Below are 18,606 nucleotides of genomic sequence, written 5' to 3'. Positions count from 1 at the left end.
CATAAATGTTGCCTCGACCAATCAGCGACGGGCACAGTCTGCCGCGAATTCGCCTCGACCAATCAGCGACGGGCACAGTATCGACGTAGATGTCATAATGGTTGCCATGGCGACGATGATGTCATAAAGGTTGCCTCGACCAATCAGCGACGGGCACAGTCTGCCGCGAATTCTGGAATCATTATTGTCCATATACTACGGGGACATGCATATTCTAGAATACCCGATGCGTTAGAATCGGGCCACAATCTAGTTATGTATACAGTATGTATAGATACATGTATGTGTGTATGTATGTGTATTATGTATGTATGTATATGTATGTATAGATACATGAATGTGTATGTGTGTATATGTACATGTATGTATGTGTATATTATGTGTGTATATTATGTATGTGTGTGTATTATATATGTGTATATATGTGCAGCACAGATAATGTATGATGATAGACTCACACACGCACACCGTCCATCACCCACAGGCGCACATGCCTTGTATTTGTATGTATATGTATGTATAGATACATGTATGCGTGTGTATTATGTATATGTGTGTATGTGTATATTATGTATGTGTGTGTGTATTATATGTGTGTATATATGTGCAGCACACATAATGTATGATGATAGACATCACACACCGTCCATCATCCACAGGCGGCACACGCCTTGTATTTGTATATTATGTATGTGTGTGTATTATGTATGTGTGTGTATTATATATGTGTATATACAGTATGTGCAGCACAGATAATGTATGATGATAGACATCACACACGCACACCGTCCATCGCCCACAGGCGGCACATGCCTTGTATTTGTATATATATGTAGGTATAGATACATGTATATGTGTATTATGTATGTGTGTGTATATTATATATGTGTATATACAGTATGTGCAGCACACATAATGTATGATGACAGCCATCACACACCGTCCGTTACCCACAGGCGCACACGCCTTGTATTTGTATATATATGTAGGTATAGATACATGTATATGTGTATTATGTATGTGTGTATATTATGTATGTGTGTGCATATTATATATGTGTATATACAGTATGTGCAGCACACATAATGTATGAGGACAGCCATCACACACCGTCCGTCACCCGTAGGTATAGATACATGTATATGTGTATTATGTATGTGTGTATATTATGTATGTGTGTATATTATATATGTGTATATATGTGCAGCACAGATAATGTATGATGACAGCCATCACACACCGTCCATCACCCACAGGCACACACGCCTTGTATTTGTATATATATGTAGGTATAGATACATGTATATGTGTATTATGTATGTGTGTATATTATGTATGTGTGTGTATATTATATATGTGTATATACAGTATGTGCAGCACACATAATGTATGAGGACAGCCATCACACACCGTCCATCACCCACAGGCTCACACGCCTTGTATTTGTATATATATGTAGGTATAGATACATGTATATGTGTATTATGTATGTGTGTATATTATGTATGTGTGTGTATATTATATATGTGTATATACAGTATGTGCACCACACATAATGTATGATGACAGCCATCACACACCGTCCATCACCCACAGGCGCACACGCCTTGTATTTGTATATATATGTAGGTATAGATACATGTATATGTGTATTATGTATGTGTGTATATTATACTGTATATGTGTATATACAGTATGTGCAGCACACATAATGTATGAGGACAGCCATCACTCACCGTCCATCACCCACAGGCACACACGCCTTGTATTTGTATATTATGTATGTGTGTATATTATATATGTGTATATACAGTATGTGCAGCACACAATGTATGAGGACAGCCATCACACACCGTCCATCACCCACAGGCGCACACGCCTTGTATTTGTATATATATGTAGGTATAGATACATGTATATGTGTATTATGTATGTGTGTGTATTATATATGTGTATATATGTGCAGCACAGATAATGTATGATGACAGCCATCACACACCATCCATCACCCACAGGCACACACGCCTTGTATTTGTATATATATGTACAGTAGGTATAGATACATGTATATGTGTATATTATGTATGTGTGTATATTATATATGTGTATATACAGTATGTGCAGCACACATAATGCATGAGGACAGCCATCACACACTGTCCGTCACCCACAGGCGCACACGCCTTGTATTTGTATATATATGTAGGTATAGATACATGTATATGTGTATTATGTATGTGTGTATTGTTGTGAACTCTGTTTTCAGGCTCCCTCTTGTGGTCACTGGTGGTATGGTGTGACTTTTGCTTTGGGCTCCCCCTGGTGGCTTTGTTTGTTATCCTGCTGGTCTCTGGCTATCAGCTGGTTCGTTATCCTCTGGGAGGTTCCTATATAGCTCTGTTTTACTTTCACTTGTTGCCGGCTGTCGATGTAATCAGTGCTACTCAGATTCCTTCTGACTACCTTGCTCCCAGTCCATCCAGGACAAGCTAAGTTTTGTTTGTTCATTTTTTGATCAGCAGTGTTTATCATGTTTTCTTGTCCAGCTTGCTAAAATGTGATTCCCTCGCTTGCTGGATGCTCTAGTGGACTGAGTTTCTCCCCACACACCATTAGTTGGTGCGTGGGTTCTTGAAATCTCAGGATGGATATTTTGTAAGGGTTTTTTATTGATCGCATAGACCCCTTCTCTATTTTCTGCTTTCTAGTACTAGTGGGCCTCTTTTGCTGAATCTGATTTCATCCCTACGTATGTGCCTTCTTCTTACTTCACCGTTAATATTTGTTGGGGGCTTCTATATCTTTGGGGATTATTTCTCTGGAGGCAAGCGAGGTCTTTCTTTCTCTTTAGGGGTAGCTAGTTCCTCAGGCTGGCTCGAGACGTCTAGGAATTTTTTAGGCACGTTCACCGGCTACCTCTAGTTGTGTTGGATAGGTTCAGATTTGCGATCAGTCCAGTTACCATCTCCCTAGAGCTTGTCCTTAGTTTATTCACTTGCTGGTCTATTCATGATCCTCAGCCACTAAGGATCATAACAGTACAGCCGGCCCTTAAAGTGTTAATTGCATGGCAGAAGCAGGAGAAAAGAAGCCTTGAGATTTTTTTTTTTTTTTCTTGTTGTTGCCGTGTGTCTAGCTGCTGTGCTAGCTTCTCTCCTCCTCTTAATCTTGGTGTGGCTCTGAGTTCAGCTGCTGACATGGATGTCCAGAGCTTGGCTTCCAGTCTGGATCATCTTGCTGCTAGAGTTCAAAGTATTCAGGATTTTGTTGTTCACAGTCCTATGTCAGAGCCTAGAATACCTATTCCGGAGTTGTTTTCTGGAGATAGATCTAGGTTCCTGAATTTTAGGAACAATTGTAAGTTGTTTCTTTCTTTGAAACCTCGTTCCTCTGGTGATTCCGTTCAGCAAGTTAAGATTATTATTTCTTTCTTGCGCGGCGACCCTCAAGATTGGGCCTTCGCATTGGCGCCAGGGGATCCTGCATTGCTTAGTGTAGATGCGTTTTTTCTAGCCCTTGGATTGCTCTATGAGGAACCTAATCTTGAGAACCAGGCTGAAAAAACGTTATTGGTCCTCTCGCAGGGGCAAGATGAAGTAGAGGTGTACTGCCAGAAATTTCGGAAATGGTCGGTGCTTACTCAGTGGAATGAGTGTGCCCTGGCTGCAAATTTCAGAGAAGGTCTTTCTGAAGCCATTAAGAATGTCATGGTGGGGTTCCCTACGCCTGCAGGTCTGAATGAGTCAATGACTCTGGCCATTCAGATTGATCGGCGTTTGCGGGAGCGCAAACCGGTGCACCATTTGGCGGTGTCTTCTGAACAGACACCTGAATCTATGCAATGTGACAGAATTCTGACCAGAAGTGAACGGCAAAATTATAGACGGCAAAATGGGTTGTGCTTTTACTGTGGTGACTCAGCTCATGTTATCTCAGCATGCTCTAATCGCAAAAAAAAAGGTTGATAAATCCGTCACCATTGGTACTTTACAGCCTAAGTTCATTTTGTCTGTTACCCTGATTTGTTCCCTGTCATCTTACCCGGTTAATGCTTTTGTAGATTCAGGTGCCGCCCTGAGTCTGATGGATTGGTCATTTGCCAGGCGCTGTGGTTTTGATTTGGAGCCTTTAAAATTCCCTATTCCACTAAGGGGAATTGATTCTACACCATTGGGTACGAATAGACCTCAGTACTGGACACAAGTGACCATGTGCATGACTCCTGTTCATCAGGAGGTGATTCGCTTTCTTGTACTGCATAATTTGCATGATGTCGTCGTATTGGGTCTACCATGGTTGCAGACTCATAATCCAGTCCTGGATTGGAAAGCTATGTCGGTGTCAAGTTGGGGTTGTCAGGGAATTCATGGTGACGCTCCTGTGGGGTCAATTGCTTCGTCCACTTCTTCTGAAGTCCCTATGTTTTTGTCAGACTACCAGGATGTATTTGAGGAGCCCAAACTCAATTCTCTACCTCCTCATAGGGACTGTGATTGTGCAATAAATTTGATTCCTGGTAGTAAGTTTCCTAAGGGACGACTTTTCAATTTATCTGTGCCGGAGCATGCTGCCATGCGGAGTTATATAAAGGAGTCTTTAGAGAAGGGACATATTCGCCCGTCCTCATCCCCTCTTGGTGCAGGATTCTTTTTTGTGGCTAAAAAGGATGGTTCCCTGAGACCCTGTATTGATTATCGCCTTTTGAATAAAATCACGGTCAAATTTCAGTATCCTTTGCCACTGTTAACTGATTTGTTTGCTCGCATTAGGGGGTCTAGTTGGTTCACCAAGATAGATCTTCGTGGTGCGTATAACCTTGTGCGTATAAAACAGGGTGATGAATGGAAAACTGCATTTAATACGCCTGAAGGCCATTTTGAGTACTTGGTGATGCCTTTTGGACTTTCTAATGCTCCTTCAGTCTTTCAGTCCTTTATGCATGACATCTTCCGTGAATATCTGGATAAGTTTATGATTGTGTATCTGGATGATATTCTGGTTTTTTCGGATGATTGGGAGTCTCATGTTAAGCAGGTCAGGATGGTCTTTCAGGTCCTGCGTGACAATGCTTTATTTGTGAAGGGCTCAAAATGTTTTTTGGAGTCCAGAAGATTTCTTTTTTGGGTTTCATTTTTTCTCCTTCTACTATTGAGATGGACCCAGTCAAGGTTCAGGCTATTCATGACTGGACGCAGCCTACATCTGTTAAGAGTCTTCAGAAGTTCTTGGGTTTTGCTAATTTTTACCGTCGCTTCATAGCTAATTTTTCTGGCGTTGTTAAGCCTTTGATGGATTTGACCAAGAAGGGTTCTGATGTAACTAATTGGTCTTCTGCGGCTGTGGAGGCCTTTCGGGAGCTGAAGCGTCGGTTTTCTTCGGCTCCGGTCTTATGTCAGCCAGATGTCTCACTTCCCTTCCAGGTGGAGGTTGATGCTTCCGAGATTGGAGCTGGGGCTGTTTTGTCGCAGAGAAGCCCCGATGGCTCTGTGATGAAGCCATGTGCTTTCTTTTCAAGAAAGTTTTCGCCTGCCGAGCGGAATTATGATGTCGGTAATCGGGAGCTGTTGGCTATGAAGTGGGCATTTGAGGAGTGGCGACATTGGCTCGAGGGAGCTAAACATCGTGTGGTGGTCTTGACTGATCACAAGAATTTGATTTATCTCGAGTCGGCCAAGCGGCTGAATCCCAGAAAGGCTCATTGGTCGTTGTTTTTCTCTCGTTTTGATTTCATGGTCTCGTACCTACCGGGTTCGAAGAATGTGAAGGCTGATGCTCTTTCTAGGAGTTTTGTGCCTGACTCTCCTGGAGATTCAGAGCTGGCTGGTATCCTTAGAGAAGGGGTGATTTTGTCTGCCATCTCCCCAGATTTGCGACGTGTGCTGCAAGAGTTTCAGGCGGATAGACCTGACCGCTGTCCACCGGAGAGACTGTTTGTCCCGGATAGATGGACCAACAGAGTCATCTCCGAGGTTCATTCTTCGGTGTTGGCAGTCCATCCTGGAATATTTGGTACCAGAGACTTGGTGGCCAGGTCTTTTTGGTGGCCTTCCTTGTCGCGGGATGTGCGTTCCTTTGTGCAGTCTTGTGGAATTTGTGCTCGGGCGAAGCCTTGCTGTTCTCGTGCCAGTGGTTTGCTGTTACCTTTGCCTGTCCCGAAGAGGCCTTGGACGCACATTTCCATGGATTTTATTTCAGATCTCCCTGTCTCTCAGAGAATGTCTGTCATCTGGGTGGTGTGTGATCGTTTTTCTAAGATGGTCCATTTGGTGCCTTTGCCTAAGTTGCCTTCCTCCTCCGAGTTGGTTCCACTGTTTTTTCAAAATGTGGTTCGTTTGCACGGGATTCCTGAGAACATTGTTTCTGACAGAGGATCCCAGTTTGTGTCTAGATTTTGGCGGACCTTTTGTGCTAAGTTGGGCATTGAATTGTCTTTTTCGTCGGCCTTCCATCCTCAGACGAATGGCCAAACCGAGCGAACTAATCAGACCTTGGAGACTTATTTAAGATGTTTTGTTTCTGCTGACCAGGACGACTGGGTTACTTTTTTGCCGTTGGCCGAGTTTGCCCTTAATAATCGGGCTAGTTCTACTTTGGTTTCTCCTTTTTTTTGTAATTCGGGGTTTCATCCTCGTTTTTCCTCGGGTCAGGTGGAGCCTTCTGACTGTCCTGGAGTGGATGTTGTGGTGGATAGGTTGCATCAGATTTGGAATCATGTGGTGGACAATTTGAAGTTGTCTCAAGAGAAGGCTCAGCTCTTTGCCAACCGCCGTCGCTGTGTGGGTCCCCGACTTCGCGTTGGGGACTTGGTGTGGTTGTCTTCTCGCTTCGTTCCTATGAAGGTCTCCTCTCCTAAGTTCAAGCCTCGGTTTATCGGTCCTTATAAGATTCTGGAAGTCCTTGGCCCTGTGTCATTTCGTCTGGACCTCCCGGCATCATTTGCTATTCATAATGTGTTCCATCGCTCGTTGTTGCGGAGGTATGTGGTACCTGTGGTTCCTCCGGTTGAGCCTCCTGCCCCGGTGCTGGTTGAGGGAGAATTGGAATACGTGGTGGAGAAGATCTTGAATTCTCGTGTTTCTAGACGGAGGCTCCAGTATTTGGTCAAGTGGAAGGGTTATGGTCAGGAGGATAATAGTTGGGTTGTCGCCTCTGATGTTCATGCGGCCGATTTGGTTCGTGCCTTCCATGTGGCTCATCCTGATCGCCCTGGGGGTTTTCATGAGGGTTCGGTGACCCCTCCTTAAGGGGGGGGTACTGTTGTGAACTCTGTTTTCAGGCTCCCTCTTGTGGTCACTGGTGGTATGGTGTGACTTTTGCTTTGGGCTCCCCCTGGTGGCTTTGTTTGTTATCCTGCTGGTCTCTGGCTATCAGCTGGTTCGTTATCCTCTGGGAGGTTCCTATATAGCTCTGTTTTACTTTCACTTGTTGCCGGCTGTCGATGTAATCAGTGCTACTCAGATTCCTTCTGACTACCTTGCTCCCAGTCCATCCAGGACAAGCTAAGTTTTGTTTGTTCATTTTTTGATCAGCAGTGTTTATCATGTTTTCTTGTCCAGCTTGCTAAAATGTGATTCCCTCGCTTGCTGGATGCTCTAGTGGACTGAGTTTCTCCCCACACACCATTAGTTGGTGCGTGGGTTCTTGAAATCTCAGGATGGATATTTTGTAAGGGTTTTTTATTGATCGCATAGACCGCTTCTCTATTTTCTGCTTTCTAGTACTAGTGGGCCTCTTTTGCTGAATCTGATTTCATCCCTACGTATGTGCCTTCTTCTTACTTCACCGTTAATATTTGTTGGGGGCTTCTATACCTTTGGGGAGTATTTCTCTGGAGGCAAGCGAGGTCTTTCTTTCTCTTTAGGGGTAGCTAGTTCCTCAGGCTGGCTCGAGACGTCTAGGAATTTTTTAGGCACGTTCACCGGCTACCTCTAGTTGTGTTGGATAGGTTCAGATTTGCGATCAGTCCAGTTACCATCTCCCTAGAGCTTGTCCTTAGTTTATTCACTTGCTGGTCTATTCGTGATCCTCAGCCACTAAGGATCATAACAGTGTATATTATGTATGTGTGTGTATATTATATATGTGTATATACAGTATGTGCAGCACAGATAATGTATGATGACAGCCATCACACACCGTCCGTCACCCACAGGCACACACGCCTTGTATTTGTATATATATGTAGGTATAGATACATGTATATGTGTATTATGTATGTGTGTATATTATATATGTGTATATACAGTATGTGCAGCACACATAATGTATGAGGACAGCCATCACACACCGTCCATCACCCACAGGCGCACACGCCTTGTATTTGTATATATATGTAGGTATAGATACATGTATATGTGTATTATGTATGTGTGTATATTATGTATGTGTATGTATATTATATATGTGTATATATGTGCAGCACACAATGTACGAGGACAGCCATCACACACCGTCCGTCACCCACAGGCTCACACGCCTTGTATTTGTATATATATATGTAGGTATAGATACATGTATATGTGTATTATGTATGTGTGTATATTATGTATGTGTGTATATTATATATGTGTATATACAGTATGTGCAGCACACATAACGTATGATGACAGACATCACACACCGTCCGTCACCCACAGGCGCACACGCCTTGTATTTGTATAGATATGTAGGTATAGATACATGTATATGTGTATTATGTATGTGTGTATATTATGTATGTGTGTATATTATATATGTGTATATACAGTATGTGCAGCACACATAACGTATGACAGACATCACACACCGTCCGTCACCCACAGGCGCACACGCCTTGTATTTGTATATATATGTAGGTATAGATACATGTATATGTGTATTATGTATGTGTGTATATTAGTCTACGTTCACATTAGCGTCGGGCGCCGCCGCATGCGTCATGCGCCCCTATATTTAACATGGGGTCGCATGGACATGCGTTGTGCTGCGTTTTGCGACGCATGGCCGCAAGCGTTGAGCACAGAGAACGCAACAAGTTGCATTTTTTTTTGCGTCCAAATTTCGGCCAAAAAGGACGCATGCGTCGCAAAACGCAGCGTTTTAGCGTGCGTTTTGTTGCGGTTTTGTTTGCGTTGTGCGTTGCGTCGCCGACGCTGCGGCGCACAACGCAAATGTGAACGTAGCCTTATGTATGTGTGTGTATATTATATATGTGCATATACAGTATGTGCAGCACAGATAATGTATGATGACAGCCATCACACACCGTCCGTCACCCACAGGCACACACGCCTTGTATTTGTATATATATGTAGGTATAGATACATGTATATGTGTATTATGTATGTGTGTATATTATGTATGTGTGTGCATATTATATATGTGTATATACAGTATGTGCAGCACAGATAATGTATGATGACAGCCATCACACACCGTCCGTCACCCACAGGCACACACGCCTTGTATTTGTATATATATGTAGGTATAGATACATGTATATGTGTATTATGTATGTGTGTATATTATGTATGTGTGTGCATATTATATATGTGTATATACAGTATGTGCAGCACACATAATGTATGATGACAGCCATCACACACCGTCCGTCACCCACAGGCGCACACGCCTTGTATTTGTATATATATGTAGGTATAGATACATGTATATGTGTATTATGTATGTGTGTATATTATGTATGTGTGTATATTATATATGTGTATATACAGTATGTGCAGCACATAATGTATGATGACAGCCATCACACACCGTCCATCAACCACAGGCACACACGCCTTGTATTTGTATATATATGTAGGTATAGATACATGTATATGTGTATTATGTATGTGTGTATATTATGTATGTGTGTGCATATTATATATGTGTATATACAGTATGTGCAGCACACATAATGTATGAGGACAGCCATCACACACCGTCCGTCACCCACAGGCACACACGCCTTGTATTTGTATATATATGTAGGTATAGATACATATGTGTATTATGTATGTGTGTGTATATTATGTATGTGTGTATATTATATATGTGTATATACAGTATGTGCAGCACACATAATGTATGAGGACAGCCATCACACACAATCCGTCACCCACAGGCTCACACGCCTTGTATTTTTATATATGTAGGTATAGATACATGCATATGTGTATTATGTATGTGTGTATATTATGTATGTGTGTATATTATATATGTGTATATACAGTATGTGCAGCACATAATGTATGAGGACAGCCATCACACACCGTCCATCACCCACAGGCGCACACGCCTTGTATTTGTAGTATATATATATGTAGGTATAGATACATGTATATGTGTATTATGTATGTGTGTATATTATGTATGTGTGTATATTATATATGTGTATATACAGTATGTGCAGCACACATAATGTATGAGGACAGCCATCACACACCGTCCGTCACCCACAGGCGCACACGCCTTGTATTTGTATATATATGTAGGTATAGATACATGTATATGTGTATTATGTATGTGTGTATATTATGTATGTGTGTATATTATATATGTGTATATACAGTATGTGCAGCACATAATGTATGATGACAGCCATCACACACCGTCCATCATCCACAGGCACACACGCCTTGTATTTGTATATATATGTAGGTATAGATACATGTATATGTGTATTATGTATGTGTGTATATTATGTATGTGTGTATATTATATATGTGTATATACAGTATGTGCAGCACACAATGTATGAGGACAGCCATCACACACCGTCCATCATCCACAGGCACACACGCCTTGTATTTGTATATATATGTAGGTATAGATACCTGTATATGTGTATTATGTATGTGTGTATATTATGTATGTATATTATATATGTGTATATACAGTATGTGCAGCACACATAATGTATGAGGACAGCCATCACACACCGTCCGTCACCCACAGGCACACACGCCTTGTATTTGTATATATGTAGGTATAGATACATGTATATGTGTATTATGTATGTGTGTATATTATGTATGTATATTATATATGTGTATATACAGTATGTGCAGCACACAATGTATGAGGACAGCCATCACACACCGTCCATCACCCACAGGCGCACACGCCTTGTATTTATATATATATATGTAGGTACAGATACATGTATATGTGTATTATGTATGTGTGTATATTATGTATGTATATTATATATGTGTATATACAGTATGTGCAGCACACATAATGTATGAGGACAGCCATCACACACCGTCCGTCACCCACAGGCTCACACGCCTTGTATTTGTATATATGTAGGTATAGATACATGTATATGTGTATTATGTATGTGTGTATATTATGTATGTGTGTATATTATATATGTGTATATACAGTATGTGCAGCACATTATGTATGAGGACAGCCATCACACACCGTCCATCACCCACAGGCGCACACGCCTTGTATTTGTATATATATGTAGGTATAGATACATGTATATGTGTATTATGTATGTGTGTATATTATGTATGTGTGTATATTATATATGTGTATATACAGTATGTGCAGCACACAATGTATGAGGACAGCCATCACACACCGTCCATCACCCACAGGCGCACACGCCTTGTATTTGTATATATATGTAGGTATAGATACATGTATATGTGTATTATGTATGTGTGTATATTATGTATGTGTGTATATTATATATGTGTATATACAGTATGTGCAGCACACAATGTATGAGGACAGCCATCACACACCGTCCATCACCCACAGGCGCACACGCCTTGTATTTGTATATATATGTAGGTATAGATACATGTATATGTTTATTATGTATGTGTGTATATTATGTATGTGTGTGTATATTATATATGTGTATATACAATATGTGCAGCACACACAATGTATGAGGACAGCCATCACACACCGTCCGTCACCCACAGGCTCACATGCCTTGTATTTGTATATATATGTAGGTATAGATACATGTATATTTGTATTATGTATGTGTGTATATTATGTGTGTATATTATATATGTGTATATACAGTATGTGCAGCACACAATGTATGAGGACAGCCATCACACACCGTCCTTCACCCACAGGCGCACACGCCTTGTATTTGTATATATATGTAGGTATAGATACATGTATATGTGTATTATGTATGTATGTATATTATGTATGTGTGTATATTATATATGTGTATATACAGTATGTGCAGCACACAATGTATGAGCACAGCCATCACACACCGTCCGTTACCCTCAGGCGCACACGCCTTGTATTTGTATATATATGTAGGTATATATACGTGTATATGTGTATTATGTATGTGTGTATATTATGTATGTGTATGTATATTATATATGTGTATATACAGTATGTGCAGCACACATAACGTATGATGACAGCCATCACACACCGTCCATCACCCACAGGCGCACACGCCTTGTATTTGTATATATATGTAGGTATAGATACATGTATATGTGTATTATGTATGTGTGTATATCATGCATGTATGTATATTATATATGTGTATATACAGTATGTGCAGCACACAATGTATGAGGACAGCCATCACACACCGTCCGTCACCCACAGGCGCACACGCCTTGTATTTGTATATATATGTAGGTATAGATACATATGTGTATTATGTATGTGTGTATATTATGTATGTGTGTATATTATATATGTGTATATACAGTATGTGCAGCACACAATGTATGAGGACAGCCATCACACACCGTCCGTCACCCACAGGCGCACACGCCTTGTATTTGTATATATATGTAGGTATAGATACATGTATATGTGTATTATGTATGTGTGTATATTATGTATGTGTGTATATTATATATGTGTATATACAGTATGTGCAGCACACAATGTATGAGGACAGCCATCACACACCGTCCGTCACCCACAGGCACACACGCCTTGTATTTGTATATTATGTATGTGTGTATATTATATATGTGTATATACAGTATGTGCAGCACACAATGTATGAGGACAGCCATCACACACCGTCCGTCACCCACAGGCACACACGCCTTGTATTTGTATATTATGTATGTGTGTATATTATATATGTGTATATACAGTATGTGCAGCACACAATGTATGAGGACAGCCATCACACACCGTCCGTCACCCACAGGCGCACACGCCTTGTATTTGTATATATATGTAGGTATAGATACATGTATATGTGTATTATGTATGTGTGTATATTATGTATGTGTGTATATTATATATGTGTATATACAGTATGTGCAGCACATAGTGTATGAGGACAGCCATCACACACCGTCCGTCACCCACAGGCACACACGCCTTGTATTTGTATATATATGTAGGTATAGATACATGTATATGTGTATTATGTATGTGTGTATATTATGTATATGTGTATATTATATATGTGTATATACAGTATGTGCAGCACACAATGTATGAGGACAGCCATCACACACCGTCCGTCACCCACAGGCTCACACGCCTTGTATTTGTATATATATGTAGGTATAGATACATGTATATGTGTATTATGTATGTGTGTATATTATGTATGTATATTATATATGTGTATATACAGTATGTGCAGCACACATAACGTATGATGACAGACATCACACACCGTCCATCACCCACAGGCGCACACGCCTTGTATTTGTATATATATGTAGGTATAGATACATGTATATGTGTATTATGTATGTGTGTATATTATGTATGTGTGTATATTATATATGTGTATATACAGTATGTGCAGCACACAATGTATGAGGACAGCCATCACACACCGTCCGTCACCCACAGGCGCACACGCCTTGTATTTGTATATATATGTAGGTATAGATACATATGTGTATTATGTATGTGTGTATATTATGTATGTGTGTATATTATATATGTGTATATACAGTATGTGCAGCACACATAATGTATGAGGACAGCCATCACACACCGTCCGTCACCCACAGGCGCACACGCCTTGTATTTGTATATATATGTAGGTATAGATACATGTATATGTGTATTATGTATGTGTGTATATTATGTATGTGTGTATATTATATATGTGTATATACAGTATGTGCAGCACATAGTGTATGAGGACAGCCATCACACACCGTCCGTCACCCACAGGCACACACGCCTTGTATTTGTATATATATGTAGGTATAGATACATGTATATGTGTATTATGTATGTGTGTATATTATGTATGTGTGTATATTATATATGTGTATATACAGTATGTGCAGCACACAATGTATGAGGACAGCCATCACACACCGTCCGTCACCCACAGGCTCACACGCCTTGTATTTGTATATATATGTAGGTATAGATACATGTATATGTGTATTATGTATGTGTGTATATTATGTATGTATATTATATATGTGTATATACAGTATGTGCAGCACACATAACGTATGATGACAGACATCACACACCGTCCATCACCCACAGGCGCACACGCCTTGTATTTGTATATATATGTAGGTATAGATACATGTATATGTGTATTATGTATGTGTGTATATTATGTATGTATATTATATATGTGTATATACAGTATGTGCAGCACACAATGTATGAGGACAGCCATCACACACCGTCCGTCACCCACAGGCTCACACGCCTTGTATTTCTATATATATGTAGGTATAGATACATGTATATGTGTATTATGTATGTGTGTATATTATGTATGTGTGTATATTATATATGTGTATATACAGTATGTGCAGCACACAATGTATGAGGACAGCCATCACACACCGTCCGTCACCCACAGGCTCACACGCCTTGTATTTGTATATATATGTAGGTATAGATACATGTATATGTGTATTATGTATGTGTGTATATTATGTATGTGTGTATATTATATATGTGTATATACAGTATGTGCAGCACACAATGTATGAGGACAGCCATCACACACCGTCCGTCACCCACAGGCTCACACGCCTTGTATTTGTATATATATGTAGGTATAGATACATGTATATGTGTATTATGTATGTGTGTATATTATGTATGTGTGTATATTATATATGTGTATATACAGTATGTGCAGCACACAATGTATGAGGACAGCCATCACACACCGTCCGTCACCCACAGGCTCACACGCCTTGTATTTGTATATATATGTAGGTATAGATACATGTATATGTGTATTATGTATGTGTGTATATTATGTATGTGTGTATATTATATATGTGTATATACAGTATGTGCAGCACAGATAATGTATGATGACAGCCATCACACACCGTCCGTCACCCACAGGCGCACACGCCTTGTATTTGTATATATATGTAGGTATAGATACATGTATATGTGTATTATGTATGTGTGTATATTATGTATGTATATTATATATGTGTATATACAGTATGTGCAGCACACAATGTACGAGGACAGCCATCACACACCGTCCGTCACCCACAGGCGCACACGCCTTGTATTTGTATATATATGTAGGTATAGATACATGTATATATGTATTATGTATGTGTGTATATTATGTATGTGTGTATATTATATATGTGTATATACAGTATGTGCAGCACACAATGTATGAGGACAGCCATCACACACCGTCCGTCACCCACAGGCTCACACGCCTTGTATTTGTATATATATGTAGGTATAGATACATGTATATGTGTATTATGTATGTGTGTATATTATGTATGTATATTATATATGTGTATATACAGTATGTGCAGCACACAATGTATGAGGACAGCCATCACACACCGTCCGTCACCCACAGGCGCACACGCCTTGTATTTGTATATATATGTAGGTATAGATACATGTATATGTGTATTATGTATGTGTGTATATTATGTATGTATATTATATATGTGTATATACAGTATGTGCAGCACACAATGTATGAGGACAGCCATCACACACCGTCCGTCACCCACAGGCGCACACGCCTTGTATTTGTATATATATGTAGGTATAGATACATGTATATATGTATTATGTATGTGTGTATATTATGTATGTGTGTATATTATATATGTGTATATACAGTATGTGCAGCACACAATGTATGAGGACAGCCATCACACACCGTCCGTCACCCACAGGCGCACACGCCTTGTATTTGTATATATATGTAGGTATAGATACATGTATATATGTATTATGTATGTGTGTATATTATGTATGTGTGTGTATATTATATATGTGTATATACAGTATGTGCAGCACACAATGTATGAGGACAGCCATCACACACCGTCCGTCACCCACAGGCTCACACGCCTTGTATTTGTATATATATGTAGGTATAGATACATGTATATGTGTATTATGTATGTGTGTATATCATGTATGTATGTATATTATATATGTGTATATACAGTATGTGCAGCACACAATGTATGAGGACAGCCATCACACACCGTCCGTCACCCACAGGCGCACACGCCTTGTATTTGTATATATATGTAGGTATAGATACATGTATATGTGTATTATATATGTGTGTATATCATGTATGTGTGTATATTATATATGTGTATATACAGTATGTGCAGCACACAATGTATGAGGACAGCCATCACACACCGTCCGTCACCCACAGGCTCACACGCCTTGTATTTGTATATATATGTAGGTATAGATACATGTATATGTGTATTATGTATGTGTGTATATCATGTATGTATGTATATTATATATGTGTATATACAGTATGTGCAGCACACAATGTATGAGGACAGCCATCACACACCGGCCGTCACCCACAGGCGCACACGGTGGTGTCACACAGCTGTAGAGCAGGTGCGGTGACCTCTCCTCCTCCATCCTCTGCGCCGTCTATAACGCCATGTCCGCGATGTACGGTGATAATGAGGGCGGTGTGTGCTGACGGTGCGGGCCTGACACCGGTGCCTACAGCTGGCCGTGCGTGCACTGATGTCTCGCCGCCGGAGGTGTCCGGTCCCCGCAGCCGCCGCCTGTCCGTGTGCCCCCGCTGCCGCCGCCTCCTCCCCCACCCCGTCGTTCCTCGCTCCCATTTTTCCGGTCTGTCCCCCCCTCTCTTACCTCCGTTACCGGCAGGCGGAGAGATGGAAGCCAGGCTGAGGGGCCGGGAGGGGGTCTGTGTGACGGGGAGGGTGGAGGAGGAGCGGGAGGAGAGACAACAGCACACTGCGGCTGTCTGCGCTCCACGCGTGGCCTGTGCGTGTCAGGACGTGTGTGTGCAGGTGCGGGCGATGTCCGCACCTCAGGGCCAGCCGGGTCCGCACCTCAGGGCCAGCCGGGTCCGCACCTCAGGGTGTGCGGGGGAATCACACGGTGAGCGCCAGCCGGGTCCGCACCTCAGGGTGTGCGGGGGAATCACACGGTGAGAGCCAGCCGGGTCCGCACCTCAGGGTGTGCGGGGGAATCACACGGTGAGCGTCACACGGAGAAATGGCCAAAAATCCAGCGATGATGGCGACGACACACGGAGAGTGTTTATCCAAGAAGGATGTACATGTGTAATATCACAGGTGTAATACAGGACCACACACTCGTGTGATATCACAGATGTAATACAGGACCACACACTCGTGTAATATCACTGGTGTAATACAGGACCACACACTCGTGTGATATCACAGATGTAATACAGGACCACACACTCGTGTGATATCACAGGTGTAATACAGGACCACACACTCGTGTGATATCACAGGTGTAATACAGGACCACACACTCGTGTGATATCACAGGTGTAATACAGGACCACACACTCGTGTAATATCACAGGTGTAATACAGGACCACACACTCGTGTGATATCACAGGTGTAATACAGGACCACACACTCGTGTAATATCACAGGTGTAATACAGGACCACACACTCGTGTAATATCACAGGTGTAATACAGGACCACACACTCGTGTAATATCACAGGTGTAATACAGGACCACACACTCGTGTGATATCACAGATGTAATACAGGACCACACACTCGTGTGATATCACAGATGTAATACAGGACCACACACTCGTGTAATATCACTGGTGTAATACAGGACCACACACTCGTGTGATATCACAGGTGTAATACAGGACCACACACTCGTGTGATATCACAGATGTAATACAGGACCACACACTCGTGTGATATCACAGGTGTAATACAGGACCACACACTCGTGTGATATCACAGGTGTAATACAGGACCACACACTCGTGTAATATCACAGGTGTAATACAGGACCACACACTCGTCTGATATCACAGATGTAATACAGGACCACACACTCGTGTAATATCACAGGTGTAATACAGGACCACACACACGTGTAATATCACAGGTGTAATACAGGACCACACACACGTGTAATATCACAGGTGTAATACAGGACCACACACTCGTCTGATATCACAGATGTAATACAGGACCACACACTCGTGTAATATCACAGGTATAATACAGGACCACACACTCGTGTAATATCACAGGTGTAATACAGGACCACACACTCGTGTGATATCACAGGTGTAATACAGGACCACACACTCGTGTGATATCACAGATGTAATACAGGACCACACACTCGTGTGATATCACA

The 18,606-nt window shown here is 41.4% G+C and overlaps 1 protein-coding gene across 2 annotated transcripts in view; it reads right to left on the bottom strand.

The window, feature by feature from the left end:
* NYAP1 (neuronal tyrosine phosphorylated phosphoinositide-3-kinase adaptor 1) overlaps positions 1-17,203 on the bottom strand; it is a 66,484-nt gene extending 49,281 nt beyond the window's left edge. For both annotated transcript variants that reach the window (XM_077261547.1, XM_077261546.1), the window contains exon 1: positions 17,086-17,203. The gene's annotated coding sequence lies outside the window, so the exon portion shown is untranslated. The remainder of the gene's footprint in view (positions 1-17,085) is intronic.
* Positions 17,204-18,606: the final 1,403 nt, after the last annotated feature.

Source organism: Ranitomeya variabilis, chromosome 5 (assembly GCF_051348905.1).
Source record: "Ranitomeya variabilis isolate aRanVar5 chromosome 5, aRanVar5.hap1, whole genome shotgun sequence".
Taxonomy (NCBI): Eukaryota; Metazoa; Chordata; class Amphibia; order Anura; family Dendrobatidae; genus Ranitomeya; species Ranitomeya variabilis.
Note: the sequence above shows the minus strand (reverse complement) of the source record. Positions and strands in the feature narration are given on the sequence as shown.